An 18,475-nucleotide genomic window follows, 5' to 3' on the forward strand; every position below is an offset into this window, starting at 1 on the left:
ACACAATTCTTCTGTACTCTGACAAATGCACAAAGACTGACTCATCTGTGTCGAAAACTCTTCCATCTCCACTTACTAAGGAGGATTATAAAATATTAAGCAATGAGGACAAGTGGTTCAATGACCGAATAATTGCCGGGTGCAATTATCTTTTGAAGTTACACCTTAGGTAAAAATGTGTGTTAATGTCACCTGTGTCTTTTGCGAGTCAGGGTTTACAGAGTCTGCTTTGTGACAGCAAAGGGGTTATGCCAAATGTGCCTGTACAGGTGCACAATTGGTGGCGTGTTGATCATGTGATAGCGCCTGTGAAATTAAAGTCACATGGGACAGTTATAGCTGTGCAACATATACTGTAGTTAGTAGAACTAAATGCATTACATTAAATCTTACACTTATCGATTCCTTATGCCAATATGAAAGAAAATTAAAGGATAGACAACTTCCACTTCAGAAATACCTGGCATTGCAGTATCTGGCAAGATTTGTGGTGGATGTGACACTAAACTATGAATTTTCTCATCCATTTTAGAAAACAGTCAGACGGTAGTAGTTGTGGTGTTTTTATGTGTGCTTATTCTCTGAAGCAGCCTTCTTAGAGGGCCATGTGAAAACGCTTTGTAAAAATGGCATGCGAGAGTATGTTTCACTGTGTATCAGTTATCAGAGAGAAAATAACAAATACATTTAAAACTGAACAGAAAATGGCCTTTATTGACCTTTTGATAATCAGCAAGTCTGATTAGCAAGTTATGTATCGTCTTCCAATCTCGTCTCTATTATTGGGTTTGAAAACATGCTTAATAGAACTTAACAGTATACTGCTAACCTTGATAGAAAAGCAACACATAGAGGCCTATAACCTGTAATGAATGTCCTCCATTGTTGTTCTGAAAGCTTGATTATTAACTAGACAATAAGCCTTGACAGTGTACTGCTAACCTTGAAAGGTAAGAAGCCGATATCCATTGCTGTTCAGAAAGTGTGATTATACTGTGTCCTAATAGACTGGTTAATATCCATTACATTTAACTTGAAAAATAATTTAGATTTTTGTTTTGATCAACAACAAAAAAAGTGTGGCTTTTTTGTGTTTTTGTTGTTGTTGTTGAGTGTGTTTTGATTTCAGCAACATGGACAGTACCAGTCCATTTACAGCTGTGTTGCTGGATATGTACGACATAGTCCCCCACCAAAACTACACATATTTGGTTAGTAGAGACCCTAATGAATATTTCCCACCCCACTTTAGCTGAGAAAGGTAAGCCCATATACATCAAATCAAATCAAAATCAAATCAAATGTATTTATGTAGCCCTTCGTACATCAGCTGATATCTCAAAGTGCTGTACAGAAACCCAGCCTAAAACCCCAAACAGCAAGCAATGCAGGTGTAGAAGCACGGTGACTAGGAAAAACTCCCTAGAAAGGCCAAAACCTAGGAAGAAACCTAGAGAGGTACCAGGCTATGTGGGGTGGCCAGTCCTCTTCTAGCTGTGCCGGGTGGAGATTATAACAGAACATGGCCAAGATGTTCAAATGTTCATAAATGACCAGCATGGTCAAATAATAATAAGGCAGAACAGTTGAAACTGGAGCAGCAGCACGGTCAGGTGGACTGGGGACAGCAAGGAGTCATCATGTCAGGTAGTCCTGGGGCATGGTCCTAGGGCTCAGGTCCTCCGAGAGAGAGAAAGAAAGAGAGAAGGAGAGAATTAGAGAACGCACACTTAGATTCACACAGGACACCGAATAGGACAGGAGAAGTACTCCAGATATAACAAACTGACCCTAGACTCCCGACACATAAACTACTGCAGCATAAATACTGGAGTCTGAGACAGGAGGGGTCAGGAGACACTGTAAGGGAAAGGGGGATACCTAGTTAGTTGTACAACTGAATGCCTTCAACTGAAATGTGTCTTCTGCATTTAACCCAACCCCTCTGAATCAGATGCGGGGGGCTGCCATAATTGACATCCACGTCTTCGGCGCCCGGGGAACAGCACAGTCTATTACAATGTATTGCATTAGGCGCTATAGAGGGGGCAGAGTGAAAAGCCAGCAGCAGGCCACGTGACACAGTTCACCTCCAAAACGAAACATATTTTCTTAGTAGAGACCCTACTGAGTATTTCCCACCCCACTTTAGCTGAGACGGATAGAAAAGTTCTCTCTGCAAGCCAATAAGTATCCCATATACCTTGTATTGAATTGCAGTGATTGGAGTGGGTGGAGTAAGGAGTCACCAGAACATTTTATTTAAGATCCACTGTGCAAAAATCGCTCCAGCTTTTCCTGGCTGCTAAATAAGCAAGTGTAGTGTGGAGAGTCATTGCACCATCTAAACCGCGGTGAAATATATTTTCTATAACCAAAAATATTGTATTTTCAGCTGTTTGAAGTTGGTGTACTTAGAACCAACCGATCTACAGCTTCTTAGGCATGCTTTCAAAGACAGATCAATAAATCCTATTTCTATGTGAATTTGTTCAGGTAGCCCAAAAAGTTTACATATTGCAGCTTTTAACCAGTTGCACAGCAGAAGAAACCCATTTAAGTTTAGCAGACTATTGAATAAGTACGATAATATACATTTGCATTTGATAAAACGTCTATATCTTTAAACATAGCCTTCACAATAGCTTTCAACATACCATTACTTGTGTAATGTTAAAAATAAATGCTGGTATAAATAATACAACATAAAAAATGTAATTCATCAAATTATCCATTAACTTTTTCAAAAGTGGTTGCAATGCTGTGAAAAAACAGTTGTACTGCACAAGTGCAAAAAAAATAGATATTCACAAAGTTTAGCATGTCTTTGCAGGTGGAGTCTTATAACAAAAAAATATTCTGTGATCATACTGCTAGCATAATATCCTGCTGCTAGGAGAACAGTTCAATTGTTAAAAAAAATCTTTGGTAATACTGCCTGGAGATTCCCAATCAGAGCTTCCCTGTCTGTGCTGTCCAAACAAGTTTCGCATAGCTTTTTATAGGTGGTTTGGGGCCATCATGCAGTCATGGTGTGTAGGTACAAATAAGGTGAGGTCAAGCATCAGAGATGTGTGGGCATTTCGCAGGTGAAATTTCATATTCATATTTTTTTGTGTTCTCCAGAGAAAAACACTTTCTTTACTGCATGAATAAATGGTTTCGGTCAATAGTTCCTTTTTCCTTGAAACATCATCGGAGTTGCACACCAAATCACAGTCATGACTATAGCTCAGCATTCAACACCATAGTAACCTCCAAGCTTATCATTACGCTCGAGGCCCTGGGTCTGAACCTCTCCCTGTGCAACTGGGTCCTGGACATCCTGACGGGCCTCCCCCAGGGGGTGAAGGTAGAAAACAACACCTCCACTTCGCTGATCCTCAACACTGGGGCCCTACAAGGGTGTGTGCTCAGCCCCCTCCTGTACTCCCTGTTCACTCATGACTGTGTGGTCAAGCACACCTCCAACTCAATCATCAAGTTTGCAGACGACACAACAGTAGTCAGCTTGATTACCAACAACGATGAGACAGCCTACAGGAAAGAGTGCTCTGGGAGTGTGGTGCCAGGAAAATACCCTCTCACTCAATGTCAACAAAACAAAGGAGATGATCGTGGACTTGAGGAAACAGCAGAGGGAGCACCCCCCTTTCCACATCTACAGGACCGCATTGGAGAAGGTGGAAAGCTTTAAATTCCTCGGCGTACACATCACTGACAAACTGAAATGGTCCACCCACACAGACAGTGTGGTGAAGAAGGTGCAACAGTGCCTCTTCAACCTCAGGAGGCTGAAGAAATCTGGCTTGTTACCTAAAGCCCACAAACTTTTACAGGTGCACAATTGAGAGCATCCTGTCGGGCTGTATCACAGCCTGGTACGGCAACTGCACCGCCAGCAACCACAGGGGTCTCCAGAGGGTGGTGCGGTCTGCCCAACGCATCACCGGGGGCAAACTACCTGCCCTCCAGGACACCTACAGCACCTGATTTCACAGGAAGGTCACAAAGATCATCAAGGACAACAACCACCCGAGCCACTGCCTGTTTAACCTGCTATCATCCAGAAGGCGAGGTCAGTACAGGTTCATCAAATCTGGGACTGAGAGACTGAAAAACAGCTTCTATCTCAAGGCCATCAGACTGTTAAATAGCCATCACTAGCACATTAGAGGCTGCTGCCTAGATACATAGACTTGAACTCACTGGCCACTTTAATGGAACACTAGTCACTTTAATAATGTTTACATATCTTGCATTACTCATCTCATATGTGTATATTGTATTCTATACTATTCTACTGTACCTCAGTCTATGCCGCTATCCGTTATCAAGGTAAGATCCAAGTGCAGACTGAAGTAACAGTGTTTATTGTTACAGGGGCAGGCAAATGACAGGTCAAGGCAGGCAGGGGTCGATAATCCAGAGGCGTCTGTCAGTCAGGAGCCGCCCGTCAGTCAGGAGCTGCCAGAGCCGTCAGTCAGGAGCTGCCAGAGCCGTCCGTCAGCCAGGAGCTGCCAGAGCCGCCCGCCTGTCCTGAGCTGCCAGAGCCGCCCGTCTGTCCTGAGCTGCCAGAGCCGCCCATCAGTCAGGAGCTGCCAGAGCCGTCCGTCAGTCAGGAGCTGCCCGTCAGTCAGAAGCTGCCAGAACCGTCCGTCAGCCAGGAGCTGCCAGAGCCGTCCGTCAGCCAGGAGCTACCAGAGCCGTTCGTCAGCCAGGAGCTGCAAGAGCCGTTCGTCAGCCAGGAGCTGCCAGAGTCTCCCGTTTGTCCTGAGCTGCCAGAGTCTCCCGTTTGTCCTGAGCTGCCAGTCTCCCGTCTGTCCTGAGCTGCCAGAGTCTCCCATTTGTTCTGAGCTGCCAGTCTCCCGTCTGTCCTGAGCTGCCAGAGTCTCCCGTTTGTCCTGAGCTGCCAGAGTCTCCCGTTGGATCCAGCACTGCCAGAGTCTCCCGTCTGTCCTGAGCTGCCAGAGTCTCCCGTTTGTCCTGAGCTGCCAGTCTCCCGTCTATCCTGAGCTGCCAGAGTCTCCCGTTTGTCCTGAGCTGCCAGTCTCCCGTCTGTCCTGAGCTGCCAGAGTCTCCAGTCCGTCCTGAGCTGCCAGAGTCTCCCGTCTGTCCTGAGCTGCCAGTCTCCCGTCTGTCCTGAGCTGCCAGAGTCTCCCGTCTGTCCTGAGCTGCCAGAGTCTCCCGTCTGTCCTGAGCTGCCAGAGTCTCCCGTCTGTCCTGAGCTGCCAGAGCCACCCGTCTGTCCTGAGCTGCCAGAGCCACCCGTCTGTCCTGAGCTGCCAGAGCCGTCCGTCAGCCAGGAGCTGCCAGAGTCTACCGTTTGTCCTGAGCTGCCAGTCTCCCGTCTGTCCTGAGCTGCCAGAGTCTCCCATTTGTCCTGAGCTGCCAGTCTCCCGTCGGTCCTGAGCTGCCAGAGTCTCCCGTCTGCCCAGCACTGCCAGAGTCTCCCGTTTGTCCTGAGCTGCCAGAGTCTCCCGTTTGTCCTGAGCTGCCAGAGTCTCCCGTCTGTCCTGAGCTGCCAGAGTCTCCCGTTTGTCCTGAGCTGCCAGTCTCCCGTCTGTCCTGAGCTGCCAGAGCCGCCCATCTGTCCTGAGGTGCCAGAGCCGCCCGTCTGTCCTGAGCTGCCAGAGCCGCCCGTCAGTCAGGAGCTGCCAGAGCCGTCCGTCAGTCAGGAGCCGCCCGTCAGTCAGGAGCTGCCAGAGCCGTCAGTCAGGAGCTGCCAGAGCCGTAACGTCAGCCAGGAGCTGCCAGAGCCGCCCGCCTGTCCTGAGCTGCCAGAGCCGCCCGTCTGTCCTGAGCTGCCAGAGCCACCGTCAGTCAGGAGCTGCCAGAGCCGTCCGTCAGCCAGGAGCTGCCAGAGCCGTTCGTCAGCCAGGAGCTGCCAGAGCCGTCCGTCAGCCAGGAGCTGCCAGAGCCGTTCGTCAGCCAGGAGCTGCCAGAGTCTCCTGTTTGTCCTGAGCTGCCAGTCTCCCGTCTGTCCTGAGCTGCCAGAGTCTCCCATTTGTCCTGAGCTGCCAGTCTCCCGTCTGTCCTGAGCTGCCAGAGTCTCCCGTTTGTCCTGAGCTGCCAGAGTCTCCCGTCTGTCCTGAGCTGCCAGAGTCTCCCGTTTGTCCTGAGGTGCCAGAGCCGCCCGTCTGTCCTGAGCTGCCAGAGCCGTCAGTCAGGAGCTGCCAGAGCCGTCCGTCAGTCAGGAGCCGCCCGTCTGTCAGGAGCTGCCAGAGCCGTCAGTCAGGAACTGCCAGAGCCGTCCGTCATCCAGGAGCTGCCAGAGCCGCCCGCCTGTCCTGAGCTGCCAGAGCCGCCCGTCTGTCCTGAGCTGCCAGAGCCGCCCGTCAGTCAGGAGCTGCCAGAGCCGTCCGTCAGTCAGGAGCTGCCCGTCAGTCAGGAGCTGCCAGAGACGTCCGTCAGCCAGGAGCTGCCAGAGCCGTCCGTCAGCCAGGAGCTGCCAGAGCCGTTTGTAAGCCAGGAGCTGCCAGAGCCGTCCGTCAGCCAGGAGCTGCCAGAGCCGCCCGCCTGTCCTGAGCTGCCAGAGCCGCCCGTCTGTCCTGAGCTGCCAGAGCCGCCCATCAGTCAGGAGCTGCCAGAGCCGTCCGTCAGTCAGGAGCTGCCCGTCAGTCAGAAGCTGCCAGAACCGTCCGTCAGCCAGGAGCTGCCAGAGCCGTCCGTCAGCCAGGAGCTACCAGAGCCGTTCGTCAGCCAGGAGCTGCAAGAGCCGTTCGTCAGCCAGGAGCTGCCAGAGTCTCCCGTTTGTCCTGAGCTGCCAGAGTCTCCCGTTTGTCCTGAGCTGCCAGTCTCCCGTCTGTCCTGAGCTGCCAGAGTCTCCCATTTGTTCTGAGCTGCCAGTCTCCCGTCTGTCCTGAGCTGCCAGAGTCTCCCGTTTGTCCTGAGCTGCCAGAGTCTCCCGTTGGATCCAGCACTGCCAGAGTCTCCCGTCTGTCCTGAGCTGCCAGAGTCTCCCGTTTGTCCTGAGCTGCCAGTCTCCCGTCTATCCTGAGCTGCCAGAGTCTCCCGTTTGTCCTGAGCTGCCAGTCTCCCGTCTGTCCTGAGCTGCCAGAGTCTCCAGTCCGTCCTGAGCTGCCAGAGTCTCCCGTCTGTCCTGAGCTGCCAGTCTCCCGTCTGTCCTGAGCTGCCAGAGTCTCCCGTCTGTCCTGAGCTGCCAGAGTCTCCCGTCTGTCCTGAGCTGCCAGAGTCTCCCGTCTGTCCTGAGCTGCCAGAGCCACCCGTCTGTCCTGAGCTGCCAGAGCCACCCGTCTGTCCTGAGCTGCCAGAGCCGTCCGTCAGCCAGGAGCTGCCAGAGTCTACCGTTTGTCCTGAGCTGCCAGTCTCCCGTCTGTCCTGAGCTGCCAGAGTCTCCCATTTGTCCTGAGCTGCCAGTCTCCCGTCGGTCCTGAGCTGCCAGAGTCTCCCGTCTGCCCAGCACTGCCAGAGTCTCCCGTTTGTCCTGAGCTGCCAGAGTCTCCCGTTTGTCCTGAGCTGCCAGAGTCTCCCGTCTGTCCTGAGCTGCCAGAGTCTCCCGTTTGTCCTGAGCTGCCAGTCTCCCGTCTGTCCTGAGCTGCCAGAGCCGCCCATCTGTCCTGAGGTGCCAGAGCCGCCCGTCTGTCCTGAGCTGCCAGAGCCGCCCGTCAGTCAGGAGCTGCCAGAGCCGTCCGTCAGTCAGGAGCCGCCCGTCAGTCAGGAGCTGCCAGAGCCGTCAGTCAGGAGCTGCCAGAGCCGTAACGTCAGCCAGGAGCTGCCAGAGCCGCCCGCCTGTCCTGAGCTGCCAGAGCCGCCCGTCTGTCCTGAGCTGCCAGAGCCACCGTCAGTCAGGAGCTGCCAGAGCCGTCCGTCAGCCAGGAGCTGCCAGAGCCGTTCGTCAGCCAGGAGCTGCCAGAGCCGTCCGTCAGCCAGGAGCTGCCAGAGCCGTTCGTCAGCCAGGAGCTGCCAGAGTCTCCTGTTTGTCCTGAGCTGCCAGTCTCCCGTCTGTCCTGAGCTGCCAGAGTCTCCCATTTGTCCTGAGCTGCCAGTCTCCCGTCTGTCCTGAGCTGCCAGAGTCTCCCGTTTGTCCTGAGCTGCCAGAGTCTCCCGTCTGTCCTGAGCTGCCAGAGTCTCCCGTTTGTCCTGAGGTGCCAGAGCCGCCCGTCTGTCCTGAGCTGCCAGAGCCGTCAGTCAGGAGCTGCCAGAGCCGTCCGTCAGTCAGGAGCCGCCCGTCTGTCAGGAGCTGCCAGAGCCGTCAGTCAGGAACTGCCAGAGCCGTCCGTCATCCAGGAGCTGCCAGAGCCGCCCGCCTGTCCTGAGCTGCCAGAGCCGCCCGTCTGTCCTGAGCTGCCAGAGCCGCCCGTCAGTCAGGAGCTGCCAGAGCCGTCCGTCAGTCAGGAGCTGCCCGTCAGTCAGGAGCTGCCAGAGACGTCCGTCAGCCAGGAGCTGCCAGAGCCGTCCGTCAGCCAGGAGCTGCCAGAGCCGTTTGTAAGCCAGGAGCTGCCAGAGCCGTCCGTCAGCCAGGAGCTGCCAGAGCCGTTCGTCAGCCAGGAGCTGCCAGAGTCTCCCGTTTGTCCTGAGCTGCCAGTCTCCCGTCTGTCCTGAGCTGCCAGAGTCTCCCATTTGTCCTGAGCTGCCAGTCTCCCGTCTGAGAGCCGTCCATCAGTCAGGAGCCGCCCGTCAGTCAGGAGCTGCCAGAGCCGTCAGTCAGGAGCTGCCAGAGCCATAACGTCAGCCAGGAGCTGCCAGAGCCGCCCGCCTGTCCTGAGCTGCCAGAGCCGCCCGTCTGTCCTGAGCTGCCAGAGCCGCCCGTCAGTCAGGAGCTGCCAGAGCCGTCCGTCAGCCAGGAGCTGCCAGAGCCGTCCGTCAGCCAGGAGCTGCCAGAGCCGTTCGTCAGCCAGGAGCTGCCAGAGCCATTCGTCAGCCAGGAGCTGCCAGAGCCATTCGTCAGCCAGGAGCTGCCAGAGTCTCCCGTTTGTCTTGAGCTGCCAGAGTCTCCCGTTTGTCCTGAGCTGCCAGTCTCCCGTCTGTCCTGAGCTGCCAGAGTCTCCCATTTGTCCTGAGCTGCCAGTCTCCCGTCTGTCCTGAGCTGCCAGAGTCTCCCGTTTGTCCTGAGCTGCCAGTCTCCCGTCTGTCCTGAGCTGCCAGAGTCTCCCGTCTGTCCAGAGCTGCCAGAATCTCCCGTCTGTCCTGAGCTGCCAGTCTCCCATCTGTCCTGAGCTGCCAGAGCCGCCCGTCTGTCCTGAGCTGCCAGAGCCGCCCGTCAGTCAGGAGCTGCCAGAGCCGTTCGTCAGCCAGGAGCTGCCAGAGCCGTCCGTCAGCCAGGAGCTGCCAGAGCCGTCCGTCAGCCAGGAGCTGCCAGAGCCGTCCGTCAGCCAGGAGCTGCCCGAGCCGTCCGTTAGTCAAGAGCTGCCAGAGCCGCCCGTTAGTCAGGAGCTGCCAGAATCCGCCCTTCACTCCGGAGCTGCCGGAGTCACCCGCCTGTCCTTTGCTGCCGGAATCTCCCGTTTCCCCATAAGAGGAAAGATCATACAAAATGAAACACTTCAACAAAGAAAACCCATCCCACTTGTTCAACCACAGGCCACTCCAAAATACATCCCTACACAGGCTCAGGGGCTTCTGATGTCGGAACATTCACCGACAGGATTTCTTGCAAGGCCTCGGCTGTGAAATCACAAAGACCCCAAAAACGTTCAGCTGCATTCACAATAATTCCAATTTTCTTAGACTTCTACTCCACTTGTGCTGTACAGTTTATGACCATTGCAATAAATAATACAAAGTCCACCTTTTTAACTACCCGTGTTTCTTCCCCGCCGCTCATTCCTTCCATTCTTCTCACCGCCTCCAGATGGGAGACATGCTGGACACTCCTTAACCTTGCCACCTCATTGTCCTTCACACTAACAGGGCATTCCATGAATTCAGGCGCATGTTCACCTCCACAGTTGCAACATTTCACTTCATCTGTCATATGATACTCTTTCTTTCTGCACACGCTTGACACATTACCAAATCTTTTACATTTATGACACTGAAGGGGTTTGTGCACAAAAGCTCTTACAGGGCATCTCATGAATTCTAACTGTATATGAGAAGGGAGAAACTCTTCATCAAAGAACAGTAGCATGGATGAAGTTCACCGTCCACCATACAGGTCAGTCAACATGCACCAACCACTCCATCGATGTCTTTAGTAATATCCTCTGCCTTTATTTCTTCCACCACACTAGAAATAACCCCCTAGAGAGGCGCCCTGTTATGAAAATCAATACAGGAAACATTACACTCCGATATCTTTTTGAGTCTTAAAACACGCTTCTTCTGCTCCGCAGACACAATTTTTTTTGTTTAAATAAGACCACTATTTGTGACTAACACCGAATCAACACTTTACTCCGACACATTCCGTATTTTCCTTCATTACACGGATTTCCCAAGCAGCATTGATCCAAAACACTCACTCTGACCACGGGTCTCGTGGTTTCCTATTTTCCACCACAGCTTTACTTCTCTTGTTTCCCTTATTCTTCATCATGGTAACCGACTCATTCTCACTTTCTGCACTATTAGCTTCACCCGAGTCACTAGCAGTTTCAAACAAAACTTAAGTTTCCACCAGAGCATGTGGGCGGAGTTGAGTGGTTGGAAATCCTGCTAATCCATAAGCGCTCCTTCATGTCTTCTTCTTCGATGATGCTTAACAGCAGTTGGCATCCAATATGTTGCATTACTGCCACCTACTAGACTGGAGTACAACTCCAAAATAACACCACCCTACGCCACTATTTAAATCTATTTAGTCCTACATCATGCCAACAACCTGAAAGGATGGGACATCACCACTTAACACACCCTGTCTCTCTGCTGAGAGTTACAGGGTGTCTCGCACACCCAAATACCTCTCTGCTGCTGCCCCCAGAACCTACATTTTCTGTGACTTACGTTCCATCCCTGCAGAACAGTTGATAACCATTGCTATAAATGCTAAAAATCCAACCTTTCTGAAACATATATCACTTGTTGGCCTATCCCTCTGTACTGGTACAGATCTACTACTCACACCACTCCTCTTCCGGATCCTTCTCCCATGACCCATCTTCCTCTACTGTCTTCACTGCCTCAGCATATGACAACTTCTGCAATACTCTAACACCGAACCCAGCCATCGTGTGCTATCGTGCATAAATGTATTTTGTCCCCCTACACCAAACACGATCACGACATGCAGGTTAAAATATCAAAACAAATTCTGAACCAATGACATTAATTTGGGGACAGGTCGAAAAGCATTAAACATGTATGGCAATTTAGCTAGTTAGCGTGCACTTGCTAGCTAATTTGTCATATTTAGCTAGCTTGCTGTTGCTAGCTAATTTGTCTTGGGATATAAACATTGAGTTGTTGTTTTACCTGAAATGCACAAGGTCTTCTACTCCAACAATTAATCCACACATAAAACGGCCAACCAAAACGTTTCTAGTCATCTCTCCTCCTTCCAGGCTTTTTCATCTTTGAATTTATATGGTGATTGGCATCTACACTTTTACCTCGACAACCGTCAAAACATTTAGTCTTTCAATCACCCATGTGGGTATAACCAATGAGGAAGTGGCACCTGGGTACCTGCTTCTATAAACCAATGAGGAGATGGGAGAGGCAGGACTTTCAGCGCGATCTGCGTCAGAAATAGGAATGACTCCTACTTTAGCCCTTGGCATCGCAGACGCTCGTTGACGAGCGTGAGGAGTGTGGGTGCAATAATTGAATAGCATGGATTTCTAAATGTACGCTCGCGCACACGATGTGTCTGGTCTGGTCAGCATGTAACCCTGGAAACCTTAACCTGCCTCTCTTGCACGGGACATTTCTGATCCCCAGTTCCATGGCACCCCTACAGTTAACACATACCATTTCTTTGTCTCATGCCCTTCTGCACACTATTCACACCTAGGAACCTCCCTCCTACACACTGCTGCCACATGTCCATAAGCTTGACACCTGTAACAACGTAATGTATTCGGTACAAAAGCTCGTCCAGGATAATTTCAATTAAAACAATGCCCAATGGAGCCTTTTTGAATACAGCCAACAGCAATGAGACAACATTTTAGTAACAGAGTCTCCATTTGATCGGCCAGAAGGCACTTGTAAAAATCATTTTAAAGAATTCCAAGACGGTTGTTGTGGAAATTGCATGAAATGTTATAATGCTTGTATTGCATTATAATGGTTGTTTTATTCGACAGAATAGAGTGTTCTGTTAACTATTGTTTGTGTGTTCTACTGAGTTGTTTGTGTGCTCTCCTCTGTCAGTGAGATTGCACTGACAGAGGATATTTCCGACGTCTTTTGGTGATAAAACCTAAAGAGCATTCCAGATAACATGAGGTAATGTTTTTGGTATACCGTACCAGGGTGAGACGGTTCCAGTTTGGAGTAGGAGGACCAGACACTGGTCTATACAATGAAAACTGTTGACACAGCAGTAACTGTCTGCTATCTATTATAGATACCTTTCATACATATCTTAACCTTGTGACCATTCTATGTATCTGTTGTTCGTCATGTAGGTTGCGAGAGGGTGTATCTTTGTTATAAAAGATCTCAGTAGCCATTGTGTTGTCACTTTCAATGGTTCATTAGAAATGGTGCATCATTGAAAGTTATTGCTATTGCAAAGCTCTTATTATTAAAGATGTAGTTTAAGTATAACTCTGGTGTGTGAAGTTTGTCTCTCTCCTCATTTGGTAATACAGAAATTAACCACCACACTGTTCATTGAAGAACACACCTGCACATCGCCACTTTAAGTGAGTATGTTCGAAATGGAGTTATCCCACGTGGACTACGTTGGAAAAAAAGAGCCTTCACTTGGCCAACGCACTGAAGAGTTTTATGAACGATGGTGCGTTATACTAAACATATGTTCATTAGACCTGACAACTTAGAAATAATATTACCGAGATTGCAACCTCAGTTGAAAATTCACAGCAAGCAACACGAGACAAGCTTAATGACCCTATCAAACTGGATGATGTCATTAAGAGTAACGCTGACCTTCAGACTAAGATTACGGCCGACCTGAAGGAGATGAAAATCAAGAAGTATAAACGTGATTTGGAAGAAAAGAACAACGGACTAATATACCTCTGGCGAGATCCTGAGCACAAGAAACCACAAAACCGGAAGAGACAAGCCGATGACAGACGCAGAGTTCCTCTGTCAAACCAACTATCCACAGACAGCGCTAACTCTGGCTTCTCTACCAACGGTGAGTTATTTCTACAACAGAGTGCGGGGACGCCGGGGACAACACCCCCAGCACATAATCCCCGGCGCATACGTCAGGGGAAGGAGAAATCCACTACCATCCCGCGACACCTAACAATTGAGATCCAGGACGGGCTCCCAGTCCAACAGGAGCTAAATGTCTTCAATTTATAAAGTAAGACCCTGACATCCGCTCACCTTAGCGTTCTCAATAAGGAGTTATCATTTGTACCCACTGCATACATTATTAATGACTTTGACGTCCAGATAGATCTATTCAAGTTTTTCCGGAATCTGCGAATGCATGAGTTCTTTGATAAGAGTGAAATTTACTCCACTTGAAATGCCATCCTCAGTGAGATGTATACATAGGTCTACCACACTAATCAATAGACTTACCTGTCGTACCATGAGTCAAGGGGGAGATGGAGCCATTAACCCAGCTGAGATTCCTGAGAACTCTGAGAGAACCACATTTAGAGCAAAAAGTTCATTCGTACCTCCCCCCAAACGCAATGCATCCATAGAAACCTTCTGTAGGATTGTTGAAAATGATGTAGGTGACCTACTGAAATACAAACAGAAACACAAATCCTATGATAACCTGAGTAGAGATGAGAGAATGGCTCTTAAGGACTTAAAGTCAGCTCCTTCGATTATCATAAAAATATGTGACAAAGGAGGAGGAATTTAGATACAAAACAAATGTGACTATGTGAATGAATGTCGCCAACAACTATCTAAAGGTGACTTCTATCAAAAACTGAATTATGACCTTACCCTAGAATTCCAGCATAATATCTCATCCACAGTGGAAAGCTGTTTGGAATCAGTACAAATCACCCAAAAATAAGTGTGAAATTTCCTAAGATACCAAATTTCTGTACAGTCACTAAATTACACAAACAAGTGTCTCCTCCCCCAGGTAGACCCATTGAAGCAGCAAAAGACTCTGTGACATCAACATTTCTAAGTTTGTGGATTACCACATTAAACCGATGGTTGAGAATCTCCCATCTTATGTCAAAGACACTAGTCACATGATCTCATTGATAGAGGGCTTAGGAAGGATACCAGAGGGCACCCTGCTGGCCACTTTTGATGTGGAGAGCTTGTACACTAACATCCCACACACTGGAGGCTTGCAGGTGCTGCATTACTTCCTTCAGCAAAGATACTCTACCCTTGCTCCATGCAATGACTGCATCTTACAATTTTACTGAACTGCTATTATCCAATAACTATTTTGTCTTTGAGTCAGACTTTTCCCTTCAAATTTGGGGTGTAGCCATGGGCTCCCCCTTTTCCCACAACTATGCAAACCTGTGTGTGGAACTATTTGAGGAAGCACTCCTTTACAAAACAGAGACACGTCCTCTACTTTCTAAAATCCTCCTATGGAAGAGATACATGTACATAGATGATGTCTTTGTGCTCTGGGAAGGAAGTCAGCAGGAACTAAATTAATTCCAAACTCTACTAAACGGGAGCTCTGAACACCTCAAATTCACCATGCAGACTGATGAAAGAAAAATCAAATACTAATGATGCATTACACACAGACTTATACACAAAGCCCACAGACCACAATACCTTGCTACAGTATGTGCATCCCCTTCCCCTCAAGAATGGTCTACCTTATAGCCAGTTATGCAGGGTAAACAAATCTGTGGCCACCAGACAGATTTTTGACAGCAAAGCTAAAGAAATGACAGAACAATTCAAAATGAGAGGCTACAAGGACTAAACTTTTGATGCTGCAATGATGAAAATACCTCAAAAACCAAGAGAGGAATTACTAAAAACTCAAAAAGCACTGGCATATTCTGAAATCAGACAAAACAAAATCGTACACGTCTTCAAGGAACCCCCACTGGTGGTCTATAAGCATGGTCGCAATATTGGCGATAGCTTGGTGAGATCTGACCTACCCCCTGAGCCCACTCAGACACTCTTGACACCCATTCCAAATGGGAACTACAAATGTGGCTCATGCGCACAGTGCAATAGCACTATAAAAACATCCTTCTTCAGACACCCAGGCAGAAAAATCCCTGTTAGGGGTATCATCTCATGCAAGACCAAGGGAGTAATCTATCTCATCACCTGTTCATGTGGAAATTTGCACCATTCAGTAATATCACAATTTAACCAATTGTTTTTTATGTATTGAAACCAAATCATATGGATTTGAATGAAAAGTATTAAAATGTACATGAAAAGGTGAATGTCGGAAGCAAACACCACTTCAAATAGGTCACATGCCATATTAAACAGCATAACAAATTATAATTGAATAGAGACATTGTGATTTTATGATCGTAATCAGATCGAAATGATTATGTTATTGTCACAACTTATTATGTATTAATCAGATGTTAAAAATATTCTTGAATTTGTAGTGTAGGCCAATTAATTGTGCTAATATTATATACTAATAATGTTCTGGCCCGCCAACTATTAGCTCAGTAAAACAAATGGGGCTAGTTGATGAACCCTGGCCTATTGTATAGATATTAGAACGAAAATGAACTAAATACTTAAGAGATTATATGTGTTGTTTATAAATACTTAGCTACACACTTAGTTATCTACCCACCTCGTTCCTTTCTTTTACTATTTGTATGTAGTAAGTACACCATCATGTTTTTGGATGTGTTTTTTCAGATTCCACAATCATTCTTTAGTTGTAGACACTACATTACAAACATAGGCACAGACACATGCATACACACACGATAACATACGCACTATACACATACACATGGATTTTGTGTTGTAGATGTGGAGTAGGGGCCTGAGGGCACACATTGGGATGTGAAATCTGTGATTGTATTGTAATGTTTTTAAAATGGTCTAACTGCCTTAATTTTGCTGGACACCAGGAAGAGTGGCGGCGGCTAATGAGGATCCATAACACATACAAATACATAACCACACTCCCTCTCTTCCTCTTGGTCCTCATCTTTATAAGTCACCTTGATTTAGCACCTGTGTGTTTTATACGTTTCTTTATGAAAATAATTGTCGAACTCCATGACAGTAGGTAAAGCAAGAGGCTATAGCAGCACACAAGTAGACTTCAAATGCATGCTGGGGCGGGCATGCTTTGAGCTCGTGAAGTGAAAGCTGCTGGAGCGGGCGGGAAGGCAGACGCTCCAGCCTTTGGGAATCTCGCACCATGCGCCAGTCAAATTGGGCACGCTCCGCTCCAGATCAGTTCCACCCACATACTCTGGTTTCCACCATCTTCTCCTGAGGGGAAGCCCTCACCTCGTGTAAAAACTGGGCATACCTGATCTCAGACATAGCCATGATTGGTTTGTCCTGGTGTGGATCTGATTTTCATCTAGGGACAGCGTACATCTTTCCTGAATGCTGTAAAAAGGCAGGGACATAGAGGGGGTTCGATTAATCTTGCACGGGCGCCAGTCTGGGCGTGTTTTGCACCGGCCTCCCGGGTGTGAGTCAAGGGTCAGTGCTATCCGGGAATCTTGGAACGTCCCTACCCTAAACCTTAACCCAGATAAAAGCGTCTGCTAAAATGGCATATACTATTATTATTATACTTAACAAAAATATAAATGCAATATGTGACAATTTCAAAGATTTTACTAATTATCACTTCACATAAGGCAATTGAAATAAATAAATTAGGCCCTAATCTATAGATTTCACATGGCTGGGAATACAGATATGCATCTGTTGGTCACAAATAAGTAAGGGCGTGTGACCGCCACTTGCCTTATGCAGCGCGACACATCCCCTCTGCATAGAGTTGATTGTGGCCTGTGGAATGTTGTCCCACTCCTCTTCAATGGCTGTGCGACGTTGGCGGGAACTGGAACATGGTGCCGTACACGTCGATCCAGATCATCTCAAACATGATCAATGGGTAAAATGTCTGGTGAGTATGCAGGTCAAGGAAGAATTGAGACATTTTCAGCATCCAGGAATTGGGTACAGATCCTGAGACATAAATTGATGGCAGCAGGTCAATGGCACAACAATGGGCCTCAGCATCTCATCACAGTATCTCTGTATTGAAATTGCCTTCGATAAAAGGCAATTGTGTTCATTGTCTGTAGTTTATGCCTGCCCAAACCATAATCCCACTGCCACCATGGGGCACTCTGTTCACAACGTTCAATGTTGACATCAGCAAACCATTCAGGGCAGGTCCACATTTTTAGCAAAAATAAATTAATTAAATAAACGTTATTTTGGGCTTGCCTGTTTTGCTTGTTATTTTGGCATTAATATGTGTCACATATCAGTTATAAACCATGTACATATATATCATTAAGTTAATACAAACATGGTCTATTTTTTGTTTTCTTGAGTAAGGCAGCTCCAAAATGCAGGTGTTGCAGCCTAGCTCAGTGCTTTCTGTGGTGCAAGCCAGCAGAAAATACGGAGTGTTGCACCGTGATTGGCTCAGTGTTCTGTCGCTCATGGGGACACTACGTCACCGCCAAGTCTAAGGGTAGAGCTAGAGAATTCTAGCCCCTTGGGTGCTGCCATAGAGTTACATTAGAAGTGCCCATCTAAAAAGGCTCAAGGTCATTGGCTACAGATAAAATGATAAACATTCATTATTGGCTATGCTGTCAATGAAACATGATTTGTGCCACGCTCAAAACAGCTGTTAACTCGGAACTATAACCTGTTTTAGAGAAATGTTCCCATTGAATATTGTTAGAGCTTTCATTTTTTATGTGCCCCCTTTATTTATCCTACGCTTCTGACTTGGTGTACAGGGAGAACACTGTCAGAACGGCCCATGTTCTGAATTCTGTCGATGGTACATTTCAAAAGTGCTAAACAAAATAGTTGTATTAACTACATCAATCCTAGCTCGCTCATTAATGTCTTAATTTAAATTACGGATTGCCTCTTATGCGCTTGTCGTCCGCTTATGTCATAGTTTGAACATCTCAATTGTCATTAGAAATCATATTTGTTTAAGCAAGTCAGACATATCAGCTATGTTTTTTTAAAAGGCAGTAAATGAGGCTGAATTAACTTTTTCGCTGCCAGACAAGGCTCCTCTGATAGCCAGGTGTAGCAGTGATAATATGTTGGACTTCTTTTGGGACAGCTTTATGTAGGCCCTAACAGTTTGTGGGCACCGTTTGTCACCGTTATAATGCAATCAATGTATTGTTTAGTGTTGTATTGTGTTGTGGCTTTGCTGGCATGCATCCCACTTATTTTGTTTGCCCCATCAAGATTTACA

This window comes from Oncorhynchus mykiss, chromosome 25 (genome assembly GCF_013265735.2).
Source record: "Oncorhynchus mykiss isolate Arlee chromosome 25, USDA_OmykA_1.1, whole genome shotgun sequence".
In the NCBI taxonomy this organism is placed as follows: domain Eukaryota; kingdom Metazoa; phylum Chordata; class Actinopteri; order Salmoniformes; family Salmonidae; genus Oncorhynchus; species Oncorhynchus mykiss.